General features: G+C 36.9%; 1 pseudogene; it reads left to right on the top strand.

The window, feature by feature from the left end:
- Positions 1–5,155: 5,155 nt before the first annotated feature.
- On the top strand, positions 5,156–5,772 carry LOC139006218 (mitotic spindle assembly checkpoint protein MAD2A pseudogene; annotated as a pseudogene).
- Positions 5,773–6,265: the final 493 nt, after the last annotated feature.

The following is a 6,265-nucleotide window of genomic DNA, read 5'->3' as shown; positions in this document are numbered from 1 at the left end:
TGTTTAGGGACAATCAGGCAAGCAGGCAAGTGGTTAGGGGCAATCAGGCAGGCAGGCAGAATGGTTAGGGGCGATCAGGCAGGCAGGCAAGCAGTTAGGAGCCAGCGGTCCCAGATCATGAGAGAGTACAGGCCGGGCTGAGAGACCGTCCCCCCCCCCCCCCCCATGCACAAATTTTGTGCACCGGGCCTGTAGTAAATAAATAAGTATTCTTGATAACTTATCACTTTCAAATATATATCAATAATTTATGATTGTTTTACCATGTCACTTCAATAATTCTGAAATGTTAATGTATATTGTAATGAAAGGTAAAGGGCCTGTTTACATAAATGCATATAGTACATATAGAGAGAGGTAGTGATGTGTACTTCATTCATCCTTTGAAAGTATTACAATCATCTAGTCTCCCTCAGCTTTTGTAGGTTTGAAGGTGATGACACATCTCCCTCATGCCCCCATCTGAGATCAAACAAAGGCAAAATTAAAAAAGAAAATTGTCATAAAATACTTTGCACAGTTACCACTATTGATAAAAGTGTTATATCTTTAGTCTATCAGTATGCATCTACACTATCAATATTCATGAACATTTTAATTTTATTAAGCAATAAAGGTAGTTCGGGTGGAAAAAAGTGACAGGAAATGTAGAATGATAGTTTATGAGCAGTAAGAGAAATATTTTTGTTAGATTTTTAAATGTCAGCAAAACAGTTCAGAAGTTTGGATTGGATGGAATTATTCTCATCATGGTCTAGATTTATGACAAACTACTAGAGGCCCAGTGCAAGGATTCTTGCACCGGTGGGGTCCCTCAGCCTGGCCTGCGGGGATAGGGTGAAACTGGTTCTCCAACATCCCCTGAGGGGTCCCAGATTGCGAGAGGGCACAGGCCAGGCCAAGGGACCCCACCAGTGCATGAGCGGGGCCAGGGAGGGATAGTAGGAGGGCTTCAGGGTGTGTCTGGCCCATCTCTCCGAGTCCCGATCAGCCGGACCCCAGCAGCAAGCTAATCTACAGGTCGGAAAATCTGCACCCTGGTGATCAGTGAGTGTCATAGCAATTAGTAGAACAGCCGAATGAATGGTCAGACACTTAGCATATTAGGCTTTTATTATATAGGATAATTTGAAACTCTAATCAATGTGTCACTCTAAAGTGTCTGCGCATTTATGTTAAACTGAAGCCTATTCTCTCTTAATTTTGTTTTAATGATGATCAGATTATCCTCAAAGCATGGACAATTAGGTTAATATTTGTTTATTTACAGCTAGTAGCCATCTATAGAAAAAAAAATAGTCACACATGTCATTATAAATATGTTGACTAAGAAGTCAGATTAAATGATACCCAAGCAACAGTGTTTTTCAAATGTACATTTCTGAGATTGTGTTCAGAAGGTCCAAAATATGGCATTTTGATAAGGACTCCAAGAGATGGAGATGTTAAGTACTTTGAAAACACTTGAACCAGAAAATAAAAAAATATGCTTAAAATAAATGTTTTAAGGGCGTGTAAAGCAATATCAGAAATTAAGAAATACCTCAATATACTCTCTTATATAAAGAATAAAATTCAAATAAGATAATACTTCAGAAAATTATTTGATTGTAACTGAAATTTCTTTATTAATACTCTGAAAGTCAGAAAAAAATAGTTTCCAACTGTATCTTTTATATTAAAACAATTAATCAAAATGTCTTTAAATTATTAAAAATTTTACCTAGTCATTGATACAGAGCAACTGTTAAGCATATTAGTAATTGTTGTTAGTCATAGAGTCAGCACATGATACACAGTTTCTAATATTTCATAGAATACTTCCTATAAAAAAATTAGAGAAGAAAAAAAATATAACATGATCTTTCCTCAAGATGTCTACCTACGGAGGTAGACTAATGTGAATCATGTAATACATTTAATAAAGTCCTTTTTGTTTTTACCACACTTAAAACATTTAGTGAAGTTTTCTTGTGAAAGAATTTGGTCCATATTTGCAAATTTACTAAAATTTAATTTCAATTATATAGAATTGTCATAGGACCAAATGTCACTTATATATTAAATATTGATATGCTTGTAATCTTTACGTATATTTGAGCTATTTAAATAAAGAAATTTTTTGAAATTTTTTTCTGGAGAACTTGAGAAAAAAGAAGACAATGATGTACCCTTGTGCTGAGACTTTTTTTGCAGTTGTTTATGAAAATAAATAGAAGGTCAGGCAGAACTCACACGGAAACCTTATCGGCAGCAGAGTTCAGTGGGACACACTGCGGAGAGGGCAGTGTGCATGTCTCCAATCCCGGCAGCATTCCTTGGTCGCCTCAAAGCTCCAGCTAGCTCAGATAAATGGTGATTGATAACTTTTCAGAAATTTTGCAACCTGGCTGCTTAGCACAGCAATTATTAAAAATTAAATCATATAAATAGAATTCACTTCTTAAAAGAGGAAGATGATAAATATACAAAACTCATTATTTCCTCTATAATCGTTTTCTATTGAGTACCTCTTCCAAATTTCCTGTTCAGTGACATTATTGTATGTAATTTGGAGTCACCCTTGGTTGGAATATTTATACCATGGAAATTAGCACCATATATTATAAATCATACACAACCACACCCTGCCCAGAGCTGGTTCTTAAACATTTACTAGTAAAGGCACACTGCTTGCCAGATGTCACATTTTGGAAGAAAGGGCTTTAATCCTGGAGTTCTGGGACCTTCAAACCACATGATTTAGGAGGCATTGTCTTAGCCCTGGTATGATCAGGGGCCCTGATATTACATCATGACCTGACAGAACCTGGCTACAGGTATGCCCTAGAACAGTGGTTCTCAACCTTCTGGCCCCTTAAATACAGTTCCTCATGTCATGACCCAACCATAAAATTATTTTCGTTGCTACTTCATAACTGTAATGTTGCTACTGTTATGAATCGTAATGTAAATATCTGATATGCAGGATGGTCTTAGGCGACCCCTGTGAAAGGGTCATTCGACCGCCAAAGGGGTCGCGACCCACAGGTTGAGAACCGCTGCCCTAGAAGCTCAGCATTCAACGTTGGATGGGGTACCAGCTACTTCTCTGCACAAACATTTGCAGTTGACTAGATTCAACTGCACTAAGCACTATTCAATAACTAAGAAGTAAATGAATTAATAATGAGCCCCCACAAATATGCCACTTTGGCATGTCAACTATTTTGAGCTGAAGGCAATCAAGTCCCATCAGATTCAAGGAAAACTTTTCCCTTTCCCTTAACCACCTAAAAGAATTTAGGCAGAGAGCTGCTCCAGAAAGAGAACTATCACCAGAAGTAACTCCAAAAAATATGGGCTAGATGTGATAGGCTGGGCTGGGAGAGAGTTTGGCAGGGCGTGGAGATCAAATTCTTTTCTGTGTCCCATTGTCTCTGAGTGGCATGACAAACATTTGTTTACTGAATATTTGCCCTTTCCGTCTTCCTGTAAGTTGACTTTCTCCCTTATGAAGTCCCAGAACCCTACCCCCTTCTCCTTAGCTCAGGATGGAATAGAAGCCTCGAGTCCCTGACTGCCTATGGCTCTAACATTCTTAGGGAGTCCCCATATGGATGTAATTAAAAGTTTTCTCCTGTTAACCTGTCTTATGTTCATTTGATTATTAGTCCAAGAACCTAGAAGGATAGAAGGACAATTTTTCTCCCCAGCAGGAGCTCTACATGAACAGAACTCCTTTTGTGGTGCTGGCTTTCACGAATAACCCTTCAATATATTAATCTCTTCAACCATCATAAAAATCATTTTCACCTAAGTAGGTAATATATATTATGTAACATGATAGGTGAGTCGTTTTTGAAAATTATGCATAACATAATGTGAAAAGTCATACATTTTAATAAAGTTTATATAAATTTTAAAGATAGTTTTTGGCAATGCCACTTTTATATTCGATTTTTTCTTGTGTAGAACCCCATTACAGAAACATATACTAATAAATAATGCTTTTTAAGCATCTTATCTCTCCTCTTTTTACCCTCTCTTTTAATGGTGCATCATAGATATTTGCCTGTCTGGAATTGTAAATTTCTGGCTACTCATTCTATGACTCTATGATTTGTTGAGGATTAATATACAATTAATCTGTGCAATGAAGATGGTTACACAATAGGAAAAAAATGTGCTTTACTTATTTAAAATCACTGGCCTAACCAGTTGACATGCATGAGCATTTTGATTCCTTTGAACAGATGGAGTCATGCTGAAGTCTATAGTCATAGCCCTGCACTACAGGAGAAAAACATCTCATAACCCCAATTTCTCTCTTATGTTTTGGAAGTCATAAAATATGATGCAAATATAAATATAATTATCATACTTATTTCTGTTTATTAAGATGTAAGGTATTATAAAGTAACTTAATATTTAAATAAAGTTTCTCATCTAAAACTGAAAGTATTGTCTTAAAGATTTCTTTTATTCAAGAAAAAGTCTTTCAGGAACGCAAACTCTCATTCTATTTACATTTCAAGTACCTTTAAACGGCATTAGCATTAGATATCCTCCTATTAATTCAGGGAGATAACAAATTTTATACAACAAGAATGTTATTTTTTTGTAGTGTTGCTAATATATATTTGCAGAAAAGTAATATTGGTATTTTTCTAATTACAAAAAGGAAAACTTGAAGAATACCAATACTAATTTTCAAAAGAAATTGAATACTATGTTCATTTGTTAGCTTTATTGAATGAAAATGTTTAAATGGATAACATAATTAACTGTATATGAGACCTGTGTGAAATTAAAGTGTGGAAAGCAACATGCAGAATGAAGGGAGAGGAATGGAAGGCAATGCTAAGAAGAAAGGAAAGAGGAAGGAAGGAAGGAAGGAAGGAAGGAAGGAAGGAAGGAAGGAAGGAAGGAAGGAAGGAAGGGAGGGAGGAAAGAAGGAAGGGAGGGAAGGAGGGAGGAAGGGAGGAAGGAAGAAAATTGCAGGTTAGAAAATATAAGAACAAATTTAAGTAAAACTTATCAGTTATTTCTAATGAATAGGCAATGGTATCCAACCTAATTGTCTCCAAGGGATGCCTGATTTAAATGGTGGAGGGGCGGCTGAGCCCTGCAGTGGCCTGTGTGGTGGGCATGTGCAGAAGCCATGGGCCTGGCCATGAGGTGGCAGCTCTCCCAGGAGCAGGGCATCACCCTTCAAGGGAGCGCCTGGCTGAATTCTCTCATTTATTATTAACAGCATTTTATATCAGCTTAGCATTTTTGTATCTGAAACCTTTATTTCACTCAAGTGAAGAAATACGGCCTCAATTTGGTTGTAACTACTGATCCTGAGCTCATGAAATAGCTAAATAATGTGGTAGAACAAAACAACAAAAAGACTGGGTATACAAGTGTTCTGGTAGTCATTTCAAATAGTGAAAGTGATGAGGTCCTTGAAAAATGACAATTTGATATTGAGTGTGACAAGACTGTGCACCCAAAGGGAAGTCTCAGAAAGCTACCCAAGATGAAATCCGATCAGTGATCAGACAGATCACAGCTACAGTGACACTTCTGCCACTGTTGGGAGTTTCCCGTTCATTTGATCTGCTGATCTATACAGACAAAGATTTGGTTGCACCTGAAAAGTGGAAAGAGTCAGGACCACAGCATATTACCAATTCTGAGTAAGTCCATCCGTGTTCCTTCACTACTCTAATCCACAAAGTAAAAAGCACGGTGGTCTACAAAATCCTGTCCATGACTGGAGATGAGACAAGAACAATAATGTAATTCTCAAATGTGTGTTCCCTGAAACCAAGTCAACTATAGTTCATGTTTTATTTCATTGGTTAATTTTTAGATGGGGAAAACCTAACATTATGCTTATTGAACTGTGCATAATTGTTGCATTATTTAGGTACTTATTTGGCTTTCCATAGGGTTGACATATATTTTGCACACTGTTCAAAAAGGAACCAGCAGGCTACACCAACACTGCAATGTGAATTCCTTTGAAGGTGGTAACTGTAGGTGGAAAAACATTTGTTACAAAGTTAAATGCCTTCCTAAATCAGACCTTTTAGTCAAGTGGCTTAACTCATAATATAGGTAAATATGAAACACAGAAAAGAAGTCTGAATATTCAGAATCTTTGGTCCTAACGTAACTGGTAATCCACAATAACAAAATCTACACTAATAAAAGAGAAACATGGTAATTGGCGTATGACCGCTACCGTTCCCATTGGCTAATCAGCGTATCCTTATGCAAATTAACTGTCAGC

The sequence above is a fragment of the Myotis yumanensis genome, unplaced genomic scaffold (genome assembly GCF_028538775.1).
Source record: "Myotis yumanensis isolate MYYU_CA2020_CCGP unplaced genomic scaffold, mMyoYum1.0.hap1 SCAF_3, whole genome shotgun sequence".
Lineage (NCBI taxonomy): Eukaryota > Metazoa > Chordata > Mammalia > Chiroptera > Vespertilionidae > Myotis > Myotis yumanensis.
Note: the sequence above shows the minus strand (reverse complement) of the source record. Positions and strands in the feature narration are given on the sequence as shown.